Below are 27,847 nucleotides of genomic sequence, written 5' to 3'. Positions count from 1 at the left end.
AGCTAGCCTAAATGCTAGCGTGCTTCATTACACCTAGTTTCATAAAATAGACACCGTATCGAGATCAAGAGTCAAAACTGAGCAGATCAAATATGGAGGCTCTCTGCATGTGTGTGTGTGTGGGGATGGCTGATTTATGCAGTGTGCATTGGTGGCGTGTGTGTAGTCACATCCAGGTCAGAGTCCAATTAGTTTGACTCAAGCCAGGTGTGACCGCTTAAATCAGCCACCACCCACCCTGTCTTGCTCAAGGGCATTTGGATACCTCTACCTCCAGGTTCCTTTAATGTTGTGTACGGGTACATAAGAGTGAAATTACAGCAGTGAAATTGACCAGGAGTATCTGTACTTTGACTCAAGCACTGGGGTTGAGTACTTAATGTTCGGCACACAAGCTGCCTCTGACCCCAGACAGGCATTATTCAGGCCTCCTGAACTACAAGCATTCTCAGTGTTAATTTAAATGGAACCAAATGGACCCCTCTAACACGTGAAGGCAGACGAGCATGGTGGAGAATGACACACGCAGGGTAATTGCACCAGTAATAGGTTGGTAACATGACTACAGAGGCTGCCAGATCTCATATCTGGTGAGCACTACATTGTTTGATAATTAGCGACACCAGCGCTGACAGGGGATGTTGTGCATCTTAATTAGCGGCATGCACCAACCATTTAGCAATAACAAACTTCGGCCACAAGCCCATCTCCACTTACACCCAAACCCACCCACCCACACCCACACCCCCACACACCCCCCCACACACACACACACACACACACACACACACACACACACACACACACACACACACACACACACACACACACACACACACACACACACACACACACACACACACACACACACACACACACACAGTTTATGAAAACTCACTCATACATGAAAATACATGCATAAACGCATGGTCAGATTCACTCAAATGTATGCAAAGCACACATTTGAGCACACACAGGCGCATACACACAACCACACAAACGCCTGTAAATAAAGATGAATGGGTTGAACCGTTGCCATGCCAATGAAAGGAAATCCTATATTGCAAAGCAAATTGATGGAAACTTGCATACGGTGATCTCCATAAATAGAATAATTCATGATAATTATAATAATTCATGTAATTTTTAATTAATGAAGCTATCTGCAACTGCAATCAAAACACTCACAATGCCTGTGCACGCACAGACACACACACACACACACACACACACACACACACACACACACACACACACACACACACACACACACACACACACACACACACACACACACGCACACGCACACATTTGGAGTTTAGTAGAGAGTGAAGTCGGCTGGAATTCATCAAACTCCTTAACAACCAGGTCTCTTAACACCTCTTAACACATACGCAAGCATACGCACGCACGCACGCATGCACACACGCACACAGACGCGCGCACAATTTCACAGTCCCACTAACACATTTCTCAAAGGCTGCAAACGAGATCTGTACCACCATTCCTCTCACGCCCTCTTCTTCTCTCTCCCAGTTCATCTCTCTTGCACGCACGCACACACGCACGCACACACACACACACACACACACACACTACAAAAACACACATTCACATTCTATTCATTCTATGCACCTTTTCACTATCTCTTGTTCTATTCCCCTCTCTCTCTCTCTATCTGTCTCTCTCCCCCCTTTTCTCTCATACATCTCAAGCGCCATCTTTTCCGTCTCTCTCTCCCTCTCTCTGTCTCTCTCTCTCTCTCTCATGTTCATATTCCAGACATTAGCAGGCAGGCTGTATGATGTAAATCCATCATGGTATATGGAAGAGCGGTGGAATGAGATGTGTGATTTATGAGTCATTGTGCGGAGCGGTCCGGGGGCCGCTATTCGAGAGAAGGGGGTCGCCTCTGTGTTAATTAAAATATGGTGCTGGATTAAGAGCAGTCAATGGTGCACTCTGATCCTCTGTTTCACAAGGAAAGTGTAATTAGAAAAGGATAATGGGAGAAAGCCAGGGGTCCGAGACCCCGCCTCTGTGGCTCCCCTTTTCCACATGTTACGAACACACACACACACACACACACACACACACACACACACACACACACACACACACACACACACACACACACACACACACACACACACACACATTAACCCATTCAATCCGGGACGACGCATCTCTGTCATTTTAGATTTCTTTGGCTATTCAAAAATAGCAGATATACAAGTTCATAGCGCGGCACCAAGTGCCACGCTATGAGCTTGTAGATCTGCTATTTTTTTTTTTAATCGTGAAAATGTGTTTAAATCTTTATTACATATTTTTTAAGGCGAACCTTTGTTCGATATTTTGTTCCAGGGACCCCCAGAAGCAAAGCTTTGAGTTACAAATGTTCGTTTTAAAAATATGTATATTCAAAGATTATCACGATTTAAAAGAAAATAGCAGATCTACAAGCTCATAGCGCGGCACTCGGTGCCGCTCTATGAGCTTGTAGATCTGCTATTTTTGAATAGCCAAAGACATCTAAAATGACACAGATACGTTCCCAGATTGAATGGGTTAATAAAACACACACACACACACACACACACACACACACACACACACACACACACACACACACACACCCACCCACACGCGTGTATGAATGTGCGTGCGCACGTGCGCGTGCATGAGAGGGGGAAGATACCGGAGCGTTAAGTAATGTGAAAATCATAACCTGTAGCGAAGTAGAGATTGAGCACATGGTCTGATTAATGTCCAGCTGTTAGAGTGGGGGCGCCTTTCATTATAGAAATATGAAGACGGTGGCGCTAAATGACTGGATTTAAAACCATAAGAGACAGACAGTAGAGTCTGTGCTGTGGATATTCAAAGATGTTTTCACGTGTTTATTTTGCCGGTTTTCAACCCATTTAGACCGGGAACGCATCTGTGTCATTTTTTACGATTTCTTTGGCTATTCAAAAATAGCAGATCTACCGAGTGCCGTGCTATGAGCTTGTAGATCTGCTATTTTTTTAAAAATCGTGGAAAATGTGTGCAAATCTTTGAATATGTATTTTTTTAAGTGAGCATTTTTTACTTTGTTACAGCTTCTGGGGGTCCCTGGAACTAAATATTATCAGGTGGGGGTCCACGGCCAGATACATAAAAAAAAAATGTTCGGATTTAGAAGACATTTTGTCGAATCCACAGAAGCAAAGATTTGAGTTACAAATGTTTGCTTAAAAAAAGATATATTCAAAGATTTGCACAATATTTTCACGATTAAAAAAAAATAGCAGATCCCCAAGCTCATAGCGCGGCACTCGGTGCCGCGCTATGAGCTTGTAGATCTGCTATTTTTTAATAGCCCTCTCAAGCTCTAAACACCAGGGAACTGCACCTGATAATGCAGTAAATACAACACACAAACGCAAACATGTATTCATAGGACTCAAACAAGGGAAGAACTGGTCAAACCGAATTATTATTCGCATTAATAGTGATAATTTAAACATGATTATTCAAATCCCTGCATGTAAGGAACATATTGCCTTTGGCTTTATTCCGCAGCATCATTCATAATGTAAATATTCCGGTGGTAGTGATATTTAGAGGCCATTATTGCATATTTAATATTCGCCGCACGACCACCCGGAGTGCACTTATCAAAGTTTCAGCGGCGTAAGGATTTTCAGACGGCAGTGACCTATATTAAGACCACTCTGAATGGAGACAAAGAGAGAGGGAACAGTGAGGAAAAGACATGAGAGAGAGAACACGGAGAGAGAGAGGGATAAATAGAGACCGTCCTGGAAGTTATAACTCCATTTATATATCTGGTACTTGTATTTACTGTAGTTGATCTGCGCAGATTAGAATGTGTTTAAAGGATAATGGGGCTGAGAAATCTCTCTGTTTCAGCTAGCAGTAAACACTGACTGTGTGTGTGTGCGTGTGCGTGTGCGTGTGTGTGTGTGTGTGTGCGTGCGTGCGTGCGTGCGTGCGTGCATGCGTGCGTGTGTGCTGCACCTCCGTATCTATATACCATCTATCATCTACACATTCTACAGTACACTGTGGGCAGTTTTTGAAAATCATCTACAGTATATACAGATTCTACAGTATATTGGAAAATGGGGGGGGGAAAATAAGGACGTTTTGCTGGAAAGTAGGCAATGGAAATTAGATGCAGGCCCTCTCATATTAAGTAGAAGACATCTATGCGTGCGTGCTTGCATTGCGTGTGTGTGTGTGTGTGTGCATGTGTGTGTGTGCGCGTGTGCGTGTGTGTGCGAGCATTCGTGCAGAAAAACAACCTCTGATTGTTGGCTAGAACTGAAGGAGAGGATGGGGATGAACAGAGACTGAGTTTTTTAAAGCGAACATTTGTTAAATATTTTGTTCCAGGGACAAAGATTTGAGTTACAAATGTTCGCTTTAAAAATATATATACTCAAAGATTATCACGATTTTTCAAAAATAGCAGATCTACAAGCTCATAGCGCGGCACTTGGAGCTTGTAGATCTGCTATTTTTGAATAGCCCAAAGAAAAAAGAAACCAGGAGGCTCGGCTCCATTTAACTCCTGATAATGATATGTACAGTCTGGTCCTCAGACATTAAACCACAGCACTTAGTCTGATGTCATTTCCAGAATAATAAAACAAAAACAAATTCAAGATGGATTACAGCTGTTCTTCCTTTAAAGTTTCATATGAAGGAACATTTAAGAGGCTGGGGATGTATTGAACTAAAATAAAAAAGTAAAAAATCTGAGGTAAAATTATTTTGTTTTAATACGTTATGATTGTAATCAAATGTTAGGGGAGCAAATCTACCATTATTCATTTGTTTATTAACTAAATCTATCAATACAAAGCATACATACTTTTTCCAAAGATGTATTTTGAGCTGAGAAAAAGGCAGATTTCTCAGAATTTAAATTGACAGAAACAATTTTCTCTCAAAACTATTTTAATAAGTGTAATAATCCTGTTGTGTGAATCTAAGCAAGATACATCTCATTTTTTAGTTCTCACCAATACTCAAAGTAAAAGTACCTGAACAAGTTGAGTAAATGTACTTAGTTACTTTCCATCACTGTAATACACACATACTACTGTACATATACACGCTGAAATGAACACAGAGACACCTGCAGACACTGATGTGTGCACACGTGCACACACACACATGCACACTCTCACACCGCATCTTGCTGCAGGAACAGAGAGAGAACATGAGCTGCCATATCATGTTTCCTGCTCTGACTGTAACAGAGGGCCTGTCGGGATAAAAGCACTGGATGTGCAATGCTTCCACCACTTTGCACTGCCGCGTGTGTGTGTGTGTGTGTGTGTGTGTGTGTGTGTGTGTGTGTGTGTGTGTGTGTGTGTACATTATGCTTATGTGTGTGTGTGTGTGTGTGTGTGTGTGTGTGTGTGAGTGAGTGAGTGAGTGAGTGAGTGAGTGAGTGAGAGAGTGCTTTTCATGTGCGTTTTGCAATGTTTTGCTCTGTATGTGTGAGTGTGTGGGGGGGGTGTGAGAGAGAGACAGAGAGAGAGAGAGAGAGAGAGAGAGAGAGAGAGAGAGAGAGAGTTTGTGCGAGTGCATGTTCTGTGTGTGTGAGTGTGGTGTACCCATAGAGTTAAAAATAATAGAGAGGGCACCCGAAATCCCCTCCCATCCACTTGCATTGAGTTGCTCACCCAGCGCATGAAGCGAATTCACCTCTTCTTCCGGGTTGGAAAGTGTGATGGGCGTAGCCTATTTGGGGCCACTGTGATACGTTCTGCGTCACAGAAGTGACGCGTTTTACGTCACAGTGGTGACAAGCTTGCAAGCTTGTGCGCAAGCTCGTGAGTCGAGCCCATTGGTCGAAACCGTTTTCGCTCGTACATTGTGCAGTGGCCCCGTCCGTTTAAGCTGCAGTACCTACAAATGGCCAGCATGTCCAATTCGCTTCAATGCAACCACTGGGTTCTGGGGGCTTGGGTGTACCCCACTAAACCCAGTGGTTCTCAAACCTTTTGTCAAGTATTTGGCCGCGGCCCCTATCGGATACTGTGTGCCACAGACCTCCATACAAGATCTGTGTTTCAATTTCTTTGAGTTTTTTGGAAAATAGAGCTACAAGCTCACAGTGCGTATTGCGATGCATTGTGAGCTTGTAGATCGGCTTTTTTTCAAATAGCTGATGTATAGGGTTAAAGTGGTTAAACCGATTTTCTATGCTATATTAACTACATTTAGCTGGGGACCCCCTAGAACCCCCTCAAGGACCCCTGGGGGTCCCCGGACCCCACTTTGAGATGCACCGGTGCACTCTAACTAGGGCCCCCATAAACCCTGAGTCTATCTAAAGACAGACATGCCCCAAAGCTAAACTCCACACAAAGGTCTTGAGCAGAGCATGGAGATAAGGCCCTCATTAGCAGGCATGTATCAATGCATCAATCACTCATGTATCATTCATTCATTCACCCTCAAATTATGCTAATCCTAATTACGTCGGGGGGGAAATTACCATTCTTTATCGGTTAATAGTTGGGATTGTTTGGGGTTTTTCTCTCTACCCGACCGTTTTCCCTGGGATTTCCATTTTTCACATTTTCATATTTAGCTTTAACCCATTAAGACCGGGAACGCATCCGTGTCATTTTAGATTTCTTTGGCTAATAAAAAATAGTAGATATACAAGCTCATAGCATGGCAGCGAGTTCTATGAGCTTGTAGATCTGCAAAAAAAAGATGTAATCATGAAACTTTTTGCAAATCTTTGAATATATATTTTTAAAGCGAACATTTTTAACTCAAATCTTTTCTTCTAGGGATTTTACAAATGTCTTCTAAATCCTAACAGTTTTTTGAAAAAAATGATGTTGCAATAATATCAGTGGTTCTCAAACTTTTTTATGTCAAGACCACCCAAAATGATGGTCGGGGACCCCCATCTCAAAACATTTTGTTCCAGGGACCCCCCCCAGAAGCAAAGATTCGAGTTAAAAATGTTCGCTTTAAAAAATATATAATATTCAAAGATTTGCACAAATTTTCACGATTTTTCAAAAAATAGCAGATCTACAAGCTCGTAGCGCGGCACTCGGTGCCGCGCTACGAGCTTGTATATCTGCTATTTTTGAATAGCCCAAAGAAATCTTAAAATGACACAGATGCGTTTCCCGGCCTTAACGGGTTAATGATCCCATTTCGCACGGCATACAATGGAGTAATAATGCCCTAAGTATGAATAATGAATCAGCGACAAGTCACGGAGTATTACGACTGCATGCGGGTAAACAGTGTAATTGTTTACATCCTTGTGAGTCATCAAGGAGAGAGTTCCGGAGCGGCTGGTGCACGGCGCCGCTGATTAATCGCCGTGGTTACACGTATGTTAATGTTCGTGTATTTGCATGCATGAGTGTAATTATGGCTAATGGAGGAAATAGATGGACCACTCCATGGACAAATATGCATAACGCATAACCGTAATATGGTTCCTTATGACGCATAGCACGCTGGTATGGCCCTCCCATCGTGCATGTATCTCTCCTGCTGTCCTTCCTAAAGCTGCAGCAATCCTTTTCTATCCTGGTGTCAATATAAAAGAAGAAAACAATACTTGAGTGATTTTGTTGTGTTATCAAGGTGAAAGAGTTTGAAAAACGTGCTTTTCCCGAAACAATGTTGCTCAGAAGAACAACATTGCAGGAGTAGTGCACAGACACATAAGACATTTCAATTAACAATCATGACTAAATGCTACAGTACATCGGGTTGGGCCGTGACTAGTCTCGCGTAGCCAGACAACTATTCCACAATCTCTGAATGCTATATAGAGTCTGGAACTACTGGCACTTCCGTTCACGAAAATATATTTTAAAATATGTTACCAAATTTGACTCTAGCACTTTTTCATTTTCATTTTTTCATGTCATATGAAAGCAGGGAATCATAGCAAAATAATTATATATTGGTTAATACGATTGAGTGAATAGTTTTGAAACTACAGCTTATACATTTATACATTTAAAATGTATACATTTTATTTTTTAATTTCCATTTCTGCTAAGCATCAAGCTATATATACTTAGATGATTTTGATTTATATTAAGATAAATTGACTGTAAAGACGAAACGGAAGTGGGGAGGAGGCTTCACATCCGCTTTATATTTTAATCATGATCAGAGCTTCCGAGTCCCAGACTGTATGACCGGAAACATTTGAAAATTGTGGGAGGCAACAGTCTGGCCACGCGAGACTAGGCCGTGACAAGCATCGATTAACCACATTAACTCTGGCATCCCTATTTTAGGCACGTCATTATAGGCAAAAATACAATGTTATGATGTTTTTCAAAACAAAAGATAGCAGATCTCTAAAGTCCCCAAAGCGCCACAATACAACACATTGTGAACTTTTAGATGTGCTATTTCTGAATAGCTGAAGTATAAAACAGGGCTTAAGCGGTATATATTTCTAGGTTAAGTGCTGAAAAGGTTTGTGCAGCCCAGTAATAGGAGGAGGAGTAGGAGTGTTTTGCAGACTAGTAAAAAAAGGTGACATTTCTGCAAAGTCTACCACTGTGTTCCTTAGCCTCCATATGGAGTATATAAGCAATGTACTCCCTGGTAGCTATATCTTTTATTTCAAGTTCATTCCAAGGATGATAAATAATGAAAACACTGGACACTGACCACTGGACACCAGGACACCTCCGGCCCTCTGTGACTTTCTCTGCTACTGAAGTACTCAAACAAATCCATTACATCCTGGCTTGACCACTGCAACAGCATCGTCCATGGCATCACCTCTAAAGGGCCTCAATACATGTTCAGAACTGAGCCCGGCCCGCTCACTTGCTCACCAGTACCCCGCTATAGAGACCAGTGGTGTAAAGTAACTAAGTACATTTACTCAAGTACTGTACTTAAGTAACATTTTTGAGATATTTTTTATTTACTGGAGTGTTTCCAATTTTCAATACTTTTACTTCTACGCCACTACATCTCAGAGGCAAATATTGTACTTTTACTCCACTACAATTATTTGAAAACGTACTTACTTTGCAGATATAAATGATTACTATAAAACATACATTAACCACTTTAGCCCTATTTTATACCTAGGCTATTTGAAAATAGCCGATCTACAAGCTCGCGACGCGTTGTGAGCTTGTAGATCTGCTATTTTCAAACGTTTTAGTACTTTTACTTTTGGTATTTTAAGTACATTTTCATACCAATACTTTTGTACTTTTACTCAAGTAAATTTTGAATTCAGGACATTTACTTGTAACAAAGTATTAACATTGCAGTATTGATACTTTTACTTAAGTAAAACATTTGAGTACTTTTTCCACCACTGCCAGTCGTCCAAGACTTTCACTGGCTTCAGGTCAGTCAAAGAATCAACTTCAAAATACTCCTCAACACCTACAAGGCCCTCAACAACTTGGCTCAACCCTGGAAATCCCCAGAACCGGAGCCGAACCCGATGGGGTAAACAGGGCATTCTCAGTATGCTGCCCCTGCCCTGTGGAATGCACCCCCTCACCACATCAAAGAGACCCCCACCCTCCCATCCTTCAGAACCACTCTCAATACCCACTTCTTTAGAATTACTTCCCCTATAGCTAACCCACCCCCTTGTTTTTAATGTTTTTAATGTTAGAACATTTATTTCATTCTTTGAACCAATAAAGTTTATTTCTCTCTATTTTTCCCCCCCATGTAAAGGGACTTTGAGTATTTATAAAAGCGCTATATAAATCTGAGGTATTATTATTACTATTATTAGAATTAACAGGAGTTATAATCAAAAGACGGACATCAAAACCACTTTCCCCGAATAAAACTCTAAAAGTTCTACTGGGGGAAAGTAATGAGGGGAAATACAGAAAGCAAGAACTACCATTATAAAAGAATAAATGAATTAAAGTTGGCTGGATGAACATTGTGAAGGTTAAAACTACAGCATCTCTGTCAGCCAATAGCACTGCAGCCTGGCCAACAGCGGGCAGCTAGTTGATGCTGCATACGCATCCGTTATGACTCAGGCTCATGGTCACATGCAGTGCTGTAAGTGCATTTACTCAAGTACTGCACTTTAAGTACAATTTTGAGGTATTTCTTTTACTTTACCGGAGTATTTCCAATGTTCTACTCCACTACATCTCAGAGGCAAATTTGCACTTTTGCTCCGCTACAATTATTTGACAACTTTAGTTACTAGTTACTTTGTAGATTTAGATTATTATTACTAAACATACGTTAATCACTTCAGCCCTATGTACTGTATACTTTGGCTATTTGAAAATAGCCGATCTACAAGCTCACATTTTCGAAATATTTTTTTATACATTTTGAAAACTTGAAATGGGTACAATGAGTACTTTTACTTTTGGTATTTAAAGTATATTTTGATGGCAACACTTTTGTACTTTTACTCAAGTAAACGTAGTCGTGACTGACTGTGACAGCGTGACCGACTTCTTGTTGTCCTAGTCTAGTCTTCTTTGTCTTATCCTATGTTTTTCTCTTTTCTCTTCCTTTTCTCAATACAAATCCCGAACCTATGAACACATGAACCTATGAAATGAGTACGTCTACACTGCGGCATTGATACCATTACTTTCACTTCTTCCATCACTACTGAATACACACACATCCGATATGACTCAGTCCCATGGTCACATGCTGATTTTTTTTTACGAGTGACCCTGTTCATTGCACCACCAGCAACCAGCAGCAGCACCACCACATCCCTCTCTGACATGTGGAATTATCCCGCCCTGCGTCCCAGTGTGTCTGGAGGACAGTGGTGACATTAGGATCGGCGCTGCAACGCTACTGTTTAATCAATCTCTGAGGTCATAAAGGAAATAGCTGCCTGCGCCTGTGCCTGCATAATCCTCCCGCTGACGGATTACCATGCCGCTCACTCCGCACGGACACACGATGCGTACAGGAAAATATGATGTGCGCACCGGGAAACATAATATCGCCGCTGTCGTCGGGTGGAAACCTTGTATGTCCAATAATGTTCCTTTTATTATGTTCCGTCTTATTATTTAATTCAATTGTGAAAATAGCGAATCTACAAGCGCTTGTAAATCGGTTGTTTTCACTACTTTTGTGCAACACTCTTGTAAGATGAAGTAGGGCATTTACACAAAAAAAAGCATAAAAAGTTGAAATATGGAGATACAAGGTTTCTGCCCGACAGCGACGATACGTGACCCAGCTCAAGGAGAACAGCACAAAAACAAAAACATCTCATCTCATTTTGGTAAAAGAATGTAATTAAGTAAAGACTTGTAGAATCGTCAGTTGCTTATCTATCATTCACCTAAAAAGTTAGAATTGAAATCAGCTTGTAAATATGAAAATAATGCATCAGTATCAAGTTTTAGCCTTCATTATTTCACATGGGAGACTCACCGCTTTTGTTAAATCAAGTTGGCTGATGGTGTAAAGTCCCTCTTTCATACAATCATGAAGTAACATTACAATGACCTTTGGGGTCCTTGGATTGTGTTTGAGTTGCAGGTGCTGTGTGTTTGTGATCATTGCGTGTGTGTGTAGACTGTGAAGAATAGGCTCTATGCACAGCAGCCATATTGATATTGTGAAGACATTCATAGGTGTTACCAATGATACTAATGAAGGCTCTGTTCCATTCTCGGGTCAAACAGAGTCAGGGTGCTGATATTGTATAAGGTTGGCTCACTGGAAACACTCTGCTACACCAGTGGGTCTAAAATGTTGGGTCTAGGGACCCTCATGGACACCTTAAGGGGTTTCCAAATGGCCCCTTGCAGGGTGTGTAACTCTGAGAGTTATGGGGGTCGTGGAAATTGAAAAATCGGAGAACCACTGTGCTACACTGAATGGAACAGAGTCTTCATTAGTATCATTGGTAACACCTGTGAAGGAAGTGAAAATATGGCTGCTGTGCATAGAGCCTATTCCAGGTTTTGTGTGATTATTGGAGGACTGTATGATTGAGTAGGAGGTGACCTGGTTGCTGATTGGCTGATTGTGGATGACAGCTCGCAGAATAATGAGAATATAAGCACAGCTTAGATGGTCAGGTGTCATGAGATGGCTGACCATTATGCTATGTATTCCAAACTTGGCATGTGTGTCACCGATGACCAGGGAGTGTGCACTGTGCAGTGCCGAGTGGGAATTCGGTTGGACCGGCGGTTGTCCAGGGCCGACAAACCACGGTTGTCTGTGGTGGATGCAACAAATCTCTGTGTCTGTAGGGGGGGGGGGGGAATTGGACTCCCTGATTGGCCAAACCAACCCAATGGCTTCACGGATTGGTCGTTTGTGCCGCTAAGTGGTAGCATGCACAATAGTACTCATTTCTTTTATAAGGCAGGCAAGGCAGGCAATGCACAGAATGTTTGTATCTGTCTGTCTGTCTGTCTGCGGGTCTGTCTGTCTCCCTTTTATGCCCATGTATGTCATCAACACGACGTCAGCAGTATTTGACCGACAAAAAGGATTCCCATATCTCCATATCCTATCGATCGGTCGTATTGGTAGTGGGCACCGCACTGGGTGCTCTGACAACAAGTAGCCTACAACAAGTAAAACGACTGATAAAGCAGCATTCATCAGTCTGTAAAGAGTAGGGGTGTGCCGTACTAAATGTGTGCCGTACTAATTTCACGAAACGATACGATACGATATTGGGCTCACGATATCGATACGATACAATATATGTCACTTTTTTTATATGAAAATATATGGGGGGGAAAAAAAGCTAATGCAAACAAATACTTCTGTTTTTGCATTATTATTGCAAAAAAATATATATATGTAAAAACCTTTTTTCCCCCCAAAACGATACATATCGTCACGAAAACGTATCGCGATATATCGTGGGACGATATATCTGCACACCCCTAGTAAAGAGCTATAGTAAGTTCACTAAGTGTTCACAATGACACAGTGTTCCATCTTTTCACATGGAACGCGTTCCATCTTTTCACATGGAACGCGTTCCATCTTTTCACATGGAACGCGTTCCATCTTTTCACATGGAACGCGTTCCATCGTTTTAAAGGGAACGTGTTCCATCCTTTGACATGTTTCAGCTCCACAGCCTTCCTCAGCGTCAGCTGTTGACAGTTTACAGCGGTGTTTACTTGACATGAACCGAGGCCTTTACAGAGAGAAAAAAAGAGAAGACAACAAAACAAAAAGAGAGAGAAACCTCCAGTGAGTGAAAACGCAGCGAGAGCCCTTGACATCTTTTACAGGGCTCACATTTATAGATGCGTTTTGGGTCCATCTGGGGCCGTGCCCGCCGGGTGAGGTGGGCAGCGGTTTCAGGGCGGTTGTGGCGAAGCTGTATAAACAGGGAGGCGGTGCGTGGGGGGGGTTTTTAAATAGCGAGATGGCATCTACAGCGGGCCGCGGCCAAGCCAAGGCCGGCTTGGTCGGGCTCCAAACCCAAAGGAGAGCATCCTCGCTTGGACTCGCATTCCTCTCCGTCCCTCCCTCCATTTATCCTGCTCCACCAGCGGGGTTGGTTGACTGGTGATACATTTTGTGGTTCCTAGAAGCGGCACGCTTCATGTGAGTGAGTGTGTGTGCATGTGTGTGTTTTTGTGAGAGGAGTGTTTTGGCAATGTATGTGTGTATCTATGTGGGTGGGCGTGCATGTGTGCTTGTGTGCGTAAGCTTGCGCGTTTGCGCGCGTGTGTGTGTGTGTGTGTGTGTGTGTGAGGAGGAGCATGAATGTATCTTTCGGTTGAGGGAAGTGGTACGCGGGGAACATCTGCAAGGCATATTTTGTTAATGTCGTGTATGAAAATGTTAGCTTTGTGGTTGAGACCCCCTGACCACATGAGTGCCTTCAGAGTATTAGCACCGTGGAGAACTGACGGCTTGAACTGCACCACTTCCTCCCGGCTAATACGCCCTCTGCATCCACATCCCACCAAGCTACAACATAGCTACGCAACCGAGCAACACACACACACACACACACACACACAACACAGCTGGCCCACAGCGAGATGCGCATGAATACACATGGAATTAAACTGGTATGTGCGCTTCATACACGTATGCACACCACACACAGTCAAATACATGTTATTTTACTCATATTCTCTCTAGACATGCTTAAGAATGAACACACACTAATACACACACACACACACACCCCTCTCTTGCATGCATGCTCACACGCACAAGTACAGTACTGTATATGCTCTCATATGTATGAATAATTACACACACGCACGCACGCACACACACACACACACACACACACACACACACACACACACACACACACACACACACACACACACACACACACACACACGAAAGCATGTCCGTGCACTCATAGCCTGCACAGTGATGCTTATATCTGCACATAGGCACACACACACAAACGTTTGTATTACTATATTTGTGATGACATTCACATTTTAGGATGGCAATTTTTTAATGGAATTTCTAACCATAACAATCACCCGAAAATAGCCGCTCTACAACGCGACACACTGCGACACGTTGTGAGCTTATATCGGCTACCCTAACAATCCTAACCCTAACCTGAATCTTTTACTAATTCTAAGCGTAATTCCCCATATGTTTTATAACCGTGGCGTGAAACAACCATTTCTCTTGTGAGGAGAGGGACAATTTAAACATTTATTTTTCTCCAATTATACTATACTTGTTGCGACATTTGGCCCTCAAGTATAGTAAATACAAGTACACACACACACACGCGCACACACACACACACACACACATGCGCGCGCGCACACACTAATACAACTCCTTGAAGCAGTCAACAACGAAGAGCCCTCATTTACCTTGTCCCCATGCGGTGTCACCTAGCGTGTCTCGCGACGGCAGACAATGGCCATTTGTTGTAAAATAACTCTCGCAGAGAGCCCTTTTATAGTAGACACTGGCGGGGAGATAGCGGTACAGGCAATTAACTTATCAACCCCGGCAACATGGATTTATAGCCGGGGCGTCCGTCTCGGGGCCCAGGCAGCCAGGCTATTGGCTGTATTGTATTTCTTGTCATCCTCTCCCGCCAGGTATGGCGGTGTGTCCTTGTCAGAGAGCTACAGTCGGGCTCTGCAGAGGGCGGCGAGCCAGGGGGCAGCGGGCCAACAAGGGCCCACCACCGCCAGCCAGCAATGGGAGAAGTACTGAGTATAAGTATAAGTAGCAATACTATGTATATGTATTTGGCCGCAGACCCCCATCTCAAAATATTTTGTTCCAGGGACCCCCCAGAAGCAAAGATTTGAATTACAAATGTTCGCTTTAAAAATGTATATATTCAAAGACTTGACACATTTTCAAAATGTTTCAAAAATAGCAGATCTACGAGGTCATAGCGCGGCAGCTTGTAGATCTGCTATTTTTGAATAGCCAAAGTGTAAAATAATGTAAGTAAGTAGAAGTAGCAATACTACCACAATATTCAAAATACTCTGTTACAAGTAAAAGACCACTATTTTAACCCATTAAGACCTGAGGTCGATTCTACGATCCTATGATGCAATCCGTAACTCTTATTTCCTACTCGGGATTCGAAACCCTGTTTATATTGTATACAGATTGGTTTAACCCATTAAAACCGGGAAAGCATCTGTGTCATTTTAGATTTTAGCTATATTATAGCACATTGGTTCTCAAAGTAGGGTACCGGGATCCCCAAGGGGTTCTTGGGGGGGTACCAAGGGGGGGTACCAAGGGGTCCCCAGCAAAATTAGTTAATATAGCGTCACAATCATCTGAACCACTTTTAACCATTATTTTATACTTTGGCTATTCAAAAATATGAGCTTGTATATCAGCTTTTTTTGAAAATTTGTGCAAGACTTTGAATATAAAATAGTACAACACTAAATTCTGAGATGCGGGGGGGGAGGGGGGTCCACGGCCAAAAACATATAATTGTGCGGGTCACCGCACCGATATAGAAACAACGTTTTTTCAGAAAACTGTTTGTTTTAGAAGACATTAGAATCGGTCTTAATGGGTTAAGTATTGTCTTATTCATTGAAATAAGTTCCGGACTGCAGCTTTAATGCCCATCTGCGGCGCGCTGATATGCGATCACTGGGGTTGTTCCTAACACCACCATCAAGCTCAGCTGAGATTAAACGCTTCCTAAAACGTGCCAATTCCGCAGATATTAACCGCCCCCCCGATAAAAATAAATAAATGAGCGTTCAAGTATTTAGAGAACAACTCCTTGCAGCTGTTCTAAATTGATTCAAATGGATATGGACCTAAAAATAAATCTAAGTTGCGGAGACCTGATCTCCATTCAGAGGTGTAATTGTCGCTGGTGCTGTGTTCCCCCGGCAGAGAGCTGCCGGCTCGTTACGCTTAATTTATACTCACCCAAAACCTACAAGCTCACAATGCGTCGCACCGCCACACCTCGTGAGCTTGTAGATCGGCTATTTTTCCGCCGCGCGACACCGCCCTGCGACGGAGTATAAATCAGGCATTAGTATAACGGCGAGGCCCCTCATGTGTTGTGGAGAAAGCGTTGAAGAGCCGCACTTGAGAGAGGTTTGAGACCTGAAGGGTGTTAATTACTTGTCAAGAGGCTGTTCAGATGAGACCCCGGGCTACAATCTGAACATATCCCACACACAAACACCTACACGTGCGCAGAAATTGAGAGTGCGCGTGCACGGCCACTCACACACCCACAACCCACGCACGCACACACGCAAACACACACACACCCCCATACATATACAGGTTAGAATGTCAAATAACCTTGGAAAGCAGCTCATCATTACAACGGCGGTTCCCATGAAGTGCCCACAAGCAACAGAAGAGCAGGTGCTCTTTCACTGCACCTATAGATTGTACGGAGCAACACACACACACACACACACACACACACACACACACACACACACACACACACACACACACACACACACACACACACACACACACACACACACACACACACACACACACACACAGAGCTTCGAAAAGGTCGCAAAAACAACATTCTTTCATTCTGGTGGGTTGGAGCATGGCCATTAGTGTTCACGCTGTGGTGGTGTGTGTGTTTCGTGCAGTGCGGTGTGTGGTGTGTGCACGTGTTGTGTTGCATGGCGTGTCTATTGGGTGTTGTGTGTCCTCTACGTTTGTGGCCATTATGCGCAGCCACTTGTAATGAGCAGAGTAATGGCATCAACGACCGACGCCGAGGCGAGCAGAGGACAGGGTAAATATTTGAACAGGGCAGGATCAATGGCAACCAGGCCGCTTCACAACACAGAGAGAGAGAGAGAGAGAGAGAGAGAGAGAGAGAGAGAGAGAGAGAGAGAGAGAGAGAGAGAGACACAGAGACAGAGTCACAAAGGGAGACAGAGAGAGACAGAAAGGAATCTCCTTGTAGACCAAGAAACATTACAATACAGACAAGGACAAAGTGTCCGGACCGCTGCATTCTTTTCGTTTCCTGTGTGTGTGTGTGTGTGCGTGTGTGTGGTCGTGCGTGCGTGTCCAGCATATGTTATTCATTCATGAGGCCAACCTGGCCCGGCCACCGCCCCCCCCCTCAAGCTAGCGTTCCCTCTTCCATCGCGATTATGATTGATTCCTTCCTCAGCTAATCAAGGGTGCGATCATTAGTCAGAGGGCGAACGAGGCCTCCCTCTGCGGCCAGCGGCCCTGGACCGGGCTCTGGGGATAAGAGATGACTGGAGCTACGCCCCGTTCACCTTCCACCGGTGCCCTCACCCGCATCCATCAGACAGCATGGGGGAACACCGTGTGTCGGGGAACAATGATTTCTAAAAACACTGTGCAGTCATCCCACCCTGGAAACATGCATTTCAGGGAAGTCAAGAAAATATATGAACATATATTTTTTTTATATATGCCACATATATGCACATATGAACCCGAATATGGCATATATGCAGCATATATTCTACATATATTTGCCATGTTCATATATACTGCTCAAAGAAATGTAGGGAACACTTTGATCCCTTAATTATTTGGAGTTTTCATGAACGGTGTACATACTGCTAACAAAAACTGCTCAAAAGAATTAAGGGATCAAAGTGTTTTTTTTGCGGGAGATTTATTACCACTCGCGGGTGTCCGGGAGCAGACGCTAATTTCCGGGAGACTCCTGCAACTTCGGGGAGAGGTGGGATGTCTGCACTATGTGTCACATGCTTCAAACTTGTTACAAAAAAGGTCAAATATATAGTACAGGGGAAGACATTCTGAATGGTAAAGATATTTTATTGCACAATTTCAGGATCTGAAATATTTTTTTTCAAATGATAAATGGACGGTATTTATATAGTACCTTTCTAGTCTTTACGATCGTTTCAAATTGTTGTATAATGTACATTTCACATTCACCCATTCACACTGCACCGATGGCGAAAGAAACCATGCAAAAGGCACCGACTTGCTCATCGGGAGCAGTCAGGGGTTAAGTGTGTTGCTCAAGGACACTTTGAGACAGCCAAGGAGGATCTTAATTGGGATCAAACCAGGCACCTTGCGATTCCAAGACGGGCCGCTCTCTACCTCCTGAGCCCCCAGTGTATTTCTGTGAACTCTGTTCCATGTATATGTTACAGTATGATTGGAGAACCAGTACGATTGAAGAAGGCTCGCTCGTTTTTACCACCCACCCAGCAATTCTGTAGAAGCAACACTAGAGGGAGCCACAAGCCAGGCTTGTGCACAAGCATATATTGCCGCGACCACACACACACGTGCGCGCGTGTGTGACCGGCTTCGAGTGCTATCAATGCATTGAATGGGGAAATAGGCGAGTTTATTAGACCTTTCAATGGGCGAAATAGGCTACTACCTACCCGCGATTTATCAGACCATTCATTCAGGAGCTACTGACCTACTTGGAGGCGGAGCAGTCCGCACAACAATATTTACGATTCTGTGCCTATCGGTACATAACTCAAACGGCGCTGAGTAGGCACAGGCGAACGTCACACCGTTCAGGACGGCAACTCGGTCGCCTTAGCTCCCTCTGTGGTCCTTCACGGGGTGACAGTTCGCCTGTGACTGCGCGCCTCCGTCAGGGTCCAAAACCAAAAGCGAAACCTAAACTGAACTATTAAGTCATGTCAGTTGGTAGGTTAGTATGTCTTGATAACACCCAATGAATGGTCTGATAAAACGTGGGTAGGTAAGTAGGTCGCCTATTTCGCCCATTCAAAGGTCTAATAAACTCGCCTATTTCCCCATTCAATGCAGATAGCATTCGAATCAGGTGGACTGTTAAGATACTTTTATTGTGTTCTGCTGGCTTTTGTTTTAGTTTCTCCCTGACACACACACACACACACACACACGGAGGAGGAGAAGGAGAAGGAGGAGGAGCTCCTCCTCCTCGCGAGCCTCGCTAATAAACCCTGTCTCGAAAAGCCCCGCATCGCCCCGAAGCCCCGTGCCTAAAAACGAGCGCTCTGTCTTCAATCGTACTGGTTCTCCAAACGTACTGTGACATATATATGACTGATCTCTGTTTCACACCAAGTCACACACTTCTGGGAAAGGCAGCCCTGAGCAGTCTTTAACCCCTTTAATCCGGGAACGCATCTGTGTCATTTTTAGATTTCTTCGGCTATTAAAAATGTGCAGATCTACAAGCTCATATGAGCTTGTAGATCTGCTATTTTTTGAAAAATCTTGAAAATGTGTGCAAACCTTTGAATATATATATATTTTTAAGCGAACGTTTGTAACTCAAATCTTTGCTTGTTCTGGGGGTCCCTGGAACTAAATATTTTGAGATGGGGGGCTTCGGCGGCCAAATACATATCATTCTGGGTGGTCCTTGACATGAAAAAGTGTGACTGAGCACCACTGATACTTAGCTATATTTAGCACGTTTTCCAGAAACCTGTTTTGGAAGACATTTGTAGATGCGTCCCCGGATTGAATGGGTTAAGGCTGAGCTGTGTGTAGATGCTTGGAGCAGAGTGACACACACACACACACACACACGCACACGCACACACGCGCACACACACACACAGGAAGTGGAGCGTGCACGCCGAAAAGGTCAGAGAGGAGGCAGGAATGCGGCGCCGGGTGACCCGCCTTCTATTTTACAGCGAGCCGGGGCCAATCAGATGCCTAGCTTGGTGGGATGCCAACTTGGACAGCCTCGGCCCTACTTACTGGAACAAGAGAGGGAGGGGAGTGTGTGTGTGTGTGTGGGGGGGGGGGGGCCCTCTGGATCCATCCCAATCAATGTGATTATCTCTCAGAAATTGCTAATTGAGCGTCGTTAAAACGTATGCGCCGAGCGGGAAACGGCAAAATATGTTCTCCCCTCATTGTTCCTCTCCTTTTTCTCTCTCTCTCTCTCTCTCTCTCTCTCTCTACAACTCCTCTGGGACGAGCTGCGAGGGGGTCGAATTTTGGACGAGGTCCCTGCTGGACGCACTTCAGTTGAGCTGCTCATCGGCCCATAATTCACTCTCAACGGAGGCGGAGGGGAGGGGAGGGGGAGGAGCCTGGCCTCCTGTACAACACACTGACTAATGTTTACATCTCGGCCCTCTAATGAGAAACCAATAATGGGTGCAAACACCGCTCTCTCTCTCTCTCTACACGCGCACACGCTCGTACACACACACACACACACACACACAGGAGCGCACACGCGCGAGACAATGAGAAGCAGCCCTCACCTCATTCATCAATAGATATTTATGCGCGGAGTCATGCAATATTCCACGCAGCCATTCGTGTAGCTGTAATAAATCTGGTTTTATAGAAAGTAGCACTGCTGATGTTTCTCCATTAATTCCCCTCAGTGACGCCGCACTGCGCTTCCAATTGCTAAACAGTCCAGGTTCAATTACACCGTATACAGGGTTAATACGCGGCTTCAACGCAAGATCGATTAAGGGTTTTGATTGTCGGTGTACAACGAGGCTAAACATTTACATATGGAAGGCTCGGCGGACGAGTGTTGAACTAATTTCGCAGTAAATTTAGAACCGTTGACGCCGTGTTGCTGAACTTGCGTGACCTCGCACTTGAAAGCAGTTTTTTTTCCCTCCTCAAACCAGATCCAGGATTATTGCGTAAACTATGAGAATCACATAAAACACTGCAGTCACAATAATAACACAAAGCTGACTCATATTAATTTGCGCACGACAGGAAATTCGCACATCCTCTCTCCAGTCAGCCTCGTAATATGCAACAGCTGTGATGTTTCGAAAGCCTGATTAAAAGAAATGGATATATATATAAATACTTTTATGTTTTTTTAATTTCGTTTAAACCATTGAAACCAGGAAAGCATCTGTGTGTCATTTTAGATTTTTGCGTTGGCTATAAAATAAAATAGCAGATCTACAAGCTTGTACATCTGATATTTTTGAAAAATCTTGAAAGTGTGAGAACCACTGATTTAGAAGGCATTTGTAGAATCGGCCTCCGATTCTACAAAATGTCTTCTAAATCCTAACAGTTTCCTGAAAAACGTATGTTGCTATATCTTTTTTCATGTCAAGGACCACCCAAAATGATATGTATTTGGCTGCCGACCCCCCATCTCAAAATATTTTGTTCCAGGGACCCCCAGAAGCAAGTTAAAATAAATTGCTTTATATATTCAAAGATTTGCACACATTTTCACAATTAAAAAAAAATTGCAGATCTACAAGCTCATAGTGCTCATATCTGCTATTTTTGAATAGCCAAAGTATAAAATAATGGTTTAAGTGGTTACACAGATCCAGGTTTTAATGGGCTAATGGGTTAAAAAATATATTGTTGGCACAGAACACATCGTACATGCAATGTACTATGAAATCAGGCCTCTCTCTACGAGTCCTTTGTGATTTTCCACAGCCATCATCATCCAAAGTGGAAGAAGGCAGGGCAGAGAAACAAACAAACTGGCGAGGAGATAGACGCCACTATCTGCCCCATCTAATCTATCTCCCACAATCCTGTGCAAGCGGGCGGTGGCCGCCGCGGCATTGGAGCGTCAGCGTGTGAGGCCTGGTGAATCTGGGCGTGGGGCCTTATCTGAGCCGAGGAGGAGGAGGAGGAGGAGGAGGAGGAGGAGGAGAGCGGAGGTCCTTTAAATTGCAGAGGTCATTTCCTCTGCCTCCGGGCTCCGACGGGAAAACTAAAAACGTCTTCATTTACTTGGGGTCCTGCTTTGTTTCAAATGCCTCCGCTGCCCCGGCGGGCACGGGAGGGCAAACGACCGAGTTTGGGGGCTTTCTCTCCCAATCGCTCTCTTCCGGTGCTCTATCTATCTTACCGCCAAAGAGGGCGAGAGAGCGAGAGAGAGAGAAAGAGAGAAAGAGAGAGAGATGGATGTCGTCTCCCTTACCCACAGTGCTTGACAGCCCTAAAGCCCTTTCTCAGTTTCCTGTTCCATTTGTACTGGGCTCCGTACCACGTTAAAGTGCACGTGCATGCCGCATGTGTGTGTGTGTGTGTGAGAGAGAGAGAGAGAGAGAGAGAGAGAGAGAGAGAGAGAGAGAGAGAGAGAGAGAGAGAGAGAGAGAGAGAGAGAGAGAGAGAGAGAGAGAGAGAGAGAGAGAGAGAGAGAGAGAGAGAGAGAGAGAGAGAGAGAGAGGAGAGGAGACATGCTGTGATGCTAGTACGATTGATAGATGGCTGCTGCTACAGGAACCTAGCACTCCTCAGGCAGATGGATGGGACAGTGTGTGTGTGTGTGTGTGTGTGTGTGTGTGTGTGTGTGTGTGTGTGTGTGTGTGTGTGTGTGTATTCTGCACAATGGAGTGTGTGATGGAGAGGAGTGGGGACTGGTTCAAAAAGGAACTTTGAACTTTACAGAATTTGTGTATTGTGTATATAAACATCTCTTCATTAGCAAGTGGGCATTGTGTGTGTGTGTGTGTGTGTGTGTGTGTGTGTGTGTGTGTGTGTGTGTGTGTGTGTGTGTGTGTGTGTGTGTGTATATATGTGTGTGTGTATATGTGTGTGTGTGTGTGTGTGTGTGTGTGTGTGTGTGTGTGTGTGTGTGTGTGTGGGCGTCATACCTTTGTTGTTATGCACTCCACTAACACCTGAACTGCATGCAGCGAAAACACATTGCTTTTATTTGCCTTTTTCACAACGCAGCAGTTTAACTCCCACGCCTACAGTACAGTCCCTCTATTCCATCTCATGAGTATTCACCTCTCTCTCTCTCTCTCTCTCTCTCTCTCTCTCTCTCTCTCTCTCTAATGTTCTATCAATTCAATTAAGGTCAGTCAAATGAGTGAGCTTTATTGGCGTGAAAGTACTTGACTGACATCACCAAAGCACATAAACAACATAACAACAATCATCACTGGATCTAACAGCCTGAATATAATAACTATATCAGTCTGAATACGGCCCAACAATCTCGTCTGTCTAGATCAAGTGATGACAGTTAGAGCTGGGATCGGGAAATTTTTGGGTCCGACAGCGTATACAGTGCCCGAGACCGACTCAAACCCAACCAATAATTATTAATATGGGTCAGACCCGAGCCCGAGCCGACGCAATTATCATTTTGTTTTATTGTTGTAGACACTAAGACACTGACACACAAACGTGTTAATGTTACAGCATGCCTGTTTACCCCAATTGAACTTGTGTGGGCTTAAAAATAACCATGAAAAGGCATCGTTTTTGGTAGACTATTACAAATTATACATGCCGTTATCATAATAACATTCTAGTCGTCATACCATTGATGATCGTCAAGGCAGGCTATTCATCGTGATATGGACTCAACTGTTGACTGTTTTCGGTAGATTTTAAAAGTTCCCAAAGACACATTTTGTTAACTCCTATCATCCACTACAGCTGTGTGTGCTTACATCTCATGAACACAGCTGTGTCGTTGTCAGGACAACGCAGAGTGTTATCACGTAAACCAGGAAGTAGTAGCCTGACACAGAGATGAACACTGCAGCAGTAGCCTATCGTTTAAAAAAAAAATTACACAATATGAACAACATGACCGATTCGAATCTAGACTATCAATTATAAAAATGCGTCCGGCCCGGCCCGTCGGGTATCCCACAGTATTGTGGGGTTGTGTGTGTGTGTATAAAGGCACGGGGCAATGGGGGAAGTGACATACTGTAATAAAGGACCGTCATTACATCATTACGGTGCAACCGGAGTGACAGGCTGTTATGGAGACAATTCTTTGGACAGTGAACACAGCAAAAAGTTGTGTGACACTGACATGTTGTTACATGATGCTACAAACTTAAAGCCTAAAGGCAAACTCATAGTCCACACCAGCATACACAAACCGGCATCCCCTGCGGTCAGTACTAAAACGATGCAATAGCAGACCAGACCTCAACGTATACGTCCACCTGAACGCCTAGCGTTCACATACCAGCATATAGCTCCACATGAAACTGTTTCACATCAACATGTCACAGTGATAACCCGTTTCAGGTGTTCTGTCTTTAGATCAGGGGTCTTCAACGTTTTCAGGCCAAGGACCCCCTAGCTGAGAGAGAGATGAAGCAGGGACCCCCTCTATATTGTATAAAATTGTGTTTCAGATTAAACTTTTTTGGTTTACTTGGTCTGCTCTTTTTTCCCCTCTACACCTATACCTCTTTGCCAAAAATAGCAGATCTACAAGCTCACAACGCCTCGCAAAAGGGATGGTAGGTTTCAAGTGGTTAAGGTAAAAGAAAACGAAATCATATCACACAAAGATTTGGCGGACCCCCTGTAGTAACTCTGAGGACAACCTAGGGGTCCCGGACCCCCTGTTGAAGACCCCTGCTTTAGATAACTATCCGTTATTTTTGTAGAGGTTTATTACCGGTGACAGCTACAACACTCAACACTGTGCCCTGTATGATAAGGTGGGCTGGTCTTCTCTGACTGAGAGACGTAATAATCATTGGCACCTCCTCATTTATAAAGCCCTGGTTGGAAAATTACCACCATATATCTCATCCATGCTACGTCAGAAACCTAGTCAACTCGCTCTAGCGAATGGCTAGTCCTTCTGGTTCCTTTTGCCAAATGGGAAAGACTGCTCTCAGCATTGGTGCACCGGATTCTTGGAACCTCTTGCAACAAGACCTTAAACTGAATACCCTATAGCATCTATTGGCCATTTTAGGAATTGACTTAATAACCATGCATTACCTGTATATGCAACTGTTTTAACTGATTGCTGTCAACATGCAACTGTTTTAACTGATTGTTGTCAACATTATCGTTTTTATATGTTATTTATATGTGTAATCTCGGCATCATTGTAAATGAGGGTCTCCCTAAATGATCTCTCCGAGAATATAAAATAAAAGGTTGAATGAATGAATGAAAAATATTTGGTAAATATAACAAGCTTTGTATGCTTTTAACTTGTAACTGCTTAAAATAGGGAAGTAAAAACTATTGATAATGATATACAGTATAATGTGAGAACATGATTGGTGTCCTGAAAAAGGAATCCATTTCATTTGTCAACAAACTGCGTCAGTTCTTTTACAAACGTTGAAACAAAAGTTGAAAGGGCTCTACGTCCTCCCGGTGGGGGCTCCTCACTGCCAGGTGAGTCAGTAGCAGTGTTGGAAAAGTTACTAAAACATAGTAATATATTACTTATTACATATTACTTGTTTAAAAAGTAATATAGTTACTTTACTTATTACTCCCTGCCAAAAGTAATTAGTTACTTTACTAGTTACTGGAAAAAAGTAATATATTACTTTAAGTTACATATTACTTTATAGTTACTTTCCAACACTGTGTTGGAAAAGTTACTAAAACATTACTTTCCAACACTGTGTTGGAAAAGTTAATAAAACATAGTAATATATTACTTATTACACATTACTTGTTTAAAATGTAATATAGTTACTTTACTTATTACTCCCTGCCAAAAGTAATTAGTTACATTACTAGTTACTGGAAAGTTAAATATTACTTTAGTTACTTTCCAACACTGGTCAGTAGGATACCAGGGCAGTGACGACACACACAATGTGTGTGGGGGAGGAAATAATTGGCATAACGACTAAATTGGGGAGAAAAAGGAGTAAAAAGCAAAACGAAAGAAGAAATAAATAAAGCGGTGACGAACGAGGCAAACGACAGCAGGCTGTTTGTGAAAGGACAGTAGCCAAGCCAACATAAGGCGGTGGGGAGTTTACAGGAGGCTTTTTTTACATGTATAGATTATTACGAGGCCATATAATTGCGTGCCTGCAGCTGCATGGATGGATAGGAGTAAGTATACTGTTTGTCCCATACGTCCGACAGATGTAAATTGGTCAATAAAATGCTGGAGCTTTTCGATCTGCAGAAAAAAAATTATGACATTTTTTCAACAGATGAATTTTGATGAATGGACGATTTTGTGAGGTAATCATTTCAACGTAGGGACGTAGTGGTCATTTTCGCAATAAATGGGACTAATGTTTACAAAGGGATAGATCATACAAAATATATCATGCGTGGACAGCAGGACACACACACGCACACACACACACAGTCGTATATATATACATAATTCCTCTACGCTCCCCTCCCCTCCCGCTGGGTACAGGGCAGGACCATCATTTCCACTCATAAAAGAGGGCCGTTTATACTCACGTCTTGGCATCCCAGTGACTCTGCATACCAGGAGAGTGAGGTAGTGGGAAACATGGCCTCCCACTCAACAACGGCACACACTCAACTGGTCTGCGCTCAGTTCCAGTTGGAGCTCAACTCGGGCCCAGCCCCGACAGCTGGACCCAGAGAGAGAGAGGACCGATGGCCGGTCCAACCTCCGTTTCCTCCACCTCTCTGTCTGTCTACCTCACCTCTGCGTTAGCCCTGCAACTATAGCCCTTATTTTATATCCATACGTTTTTTTGATTAATCGAATAATGGAGAAGCATGTTTAAAAAAAAATATATATATACAGCGTATATATTTTTTCATTATATCAACAAATCGTTACTTTCGTAAGCGTTATTTAATACTTTGTCGCACAACAGCGTTGTGCAAAAATCATGAAAATAGCAGATATATAAGCTGATCTATTATTAAAAAATGTTGTTATTTCTTTAATGTTTGGAAACCTATAACGATGCATGCCCCCAGTAGTGATCAATTGTTTTTTATAACGATTAAATTGATTAACTTTATTGCACCCCTATATCCAACCTCCGTTTCGTTCACTTCTCCCCCTCTCTCTCTCTACCTCACTCTGCTTACGATGTCTCTCTCTGTTCCCACCTCCTCCCATCCATTCTCTCTCCGTCTATCCTCTGTTCTTTCATCCCCTCAGTGACCCCGAGGTCCATCCGTCCCACTAACAAGCGCCTGGGTCTTGCCCCCCCCCAACCCCCTCCTCCCCCCTCACCACACAACGGTCCGGGTCCAAGCCAATCATGGAGCTTTTCGAGCGATGAAAAGAGGAAGGCTCTCCTCTTCCTCGACATTTGGCCCCAGAGCCTGGCTGACAGGATCGATGGAGATGTGGGGAACAGGTTAAGGAGGGAGGCTCACCTTGAGACGCCACTCTCTGGAACCCCGGGAAGCCACAAAAAGCAATTAAAAGTATTGATGGAAACTTCAATAGGTCTTAAACAGCGGTCTCAGACACCTCGGGGCAAGTACAAGACTAATCTTTTTTCTCTCTCCTACACTCCCGCTAATGCACGCACGCACGCACGCACGCACGCACGCACGCACGCACGCACGCACGCACGCACGCACGCACACACGCACACACGCACACACACACACACACACACACACACACACACACACACACACACACACACACACTCTGACCATATCCATCTCTTTAAAA

At 43.6% G+C, this 27,847-nt stretch overlaps 1 protein-coding gene across 1 annotated transcript in view; it reads right to left on the bottom strand.

The window, feature by feature from the left end:
• The window catches only part of LOC308095578 (uncharacterized protein), a gene marked incomplete at its 5' end in the record, with an annotated part of 237,988 nt that overhangs the window by 195,986 nt on the left and 14,155 nt on the right, over positions 1–27,847 (bottom strand). The gene's annotated exons all lie outside the window — the stretch shown is intronic.

This window comes from Gymnoscopelus braueri, assembly GCF_963280865.1.
Source record: "Gymnoscopelus braueri genome assembly, chromosome: 11".
Classification (NCBI taxonomy): domain Eukaryota; kingdom Metazoa; phylum Chordata; class Actinopteri; order Myctophiformes; family Myctophidae; genus Gymnoscopelus; species Gymnoscopelus braueri.
This window is presented reverse-complemented; position numbering and strand designations above follow the sequence as displayed.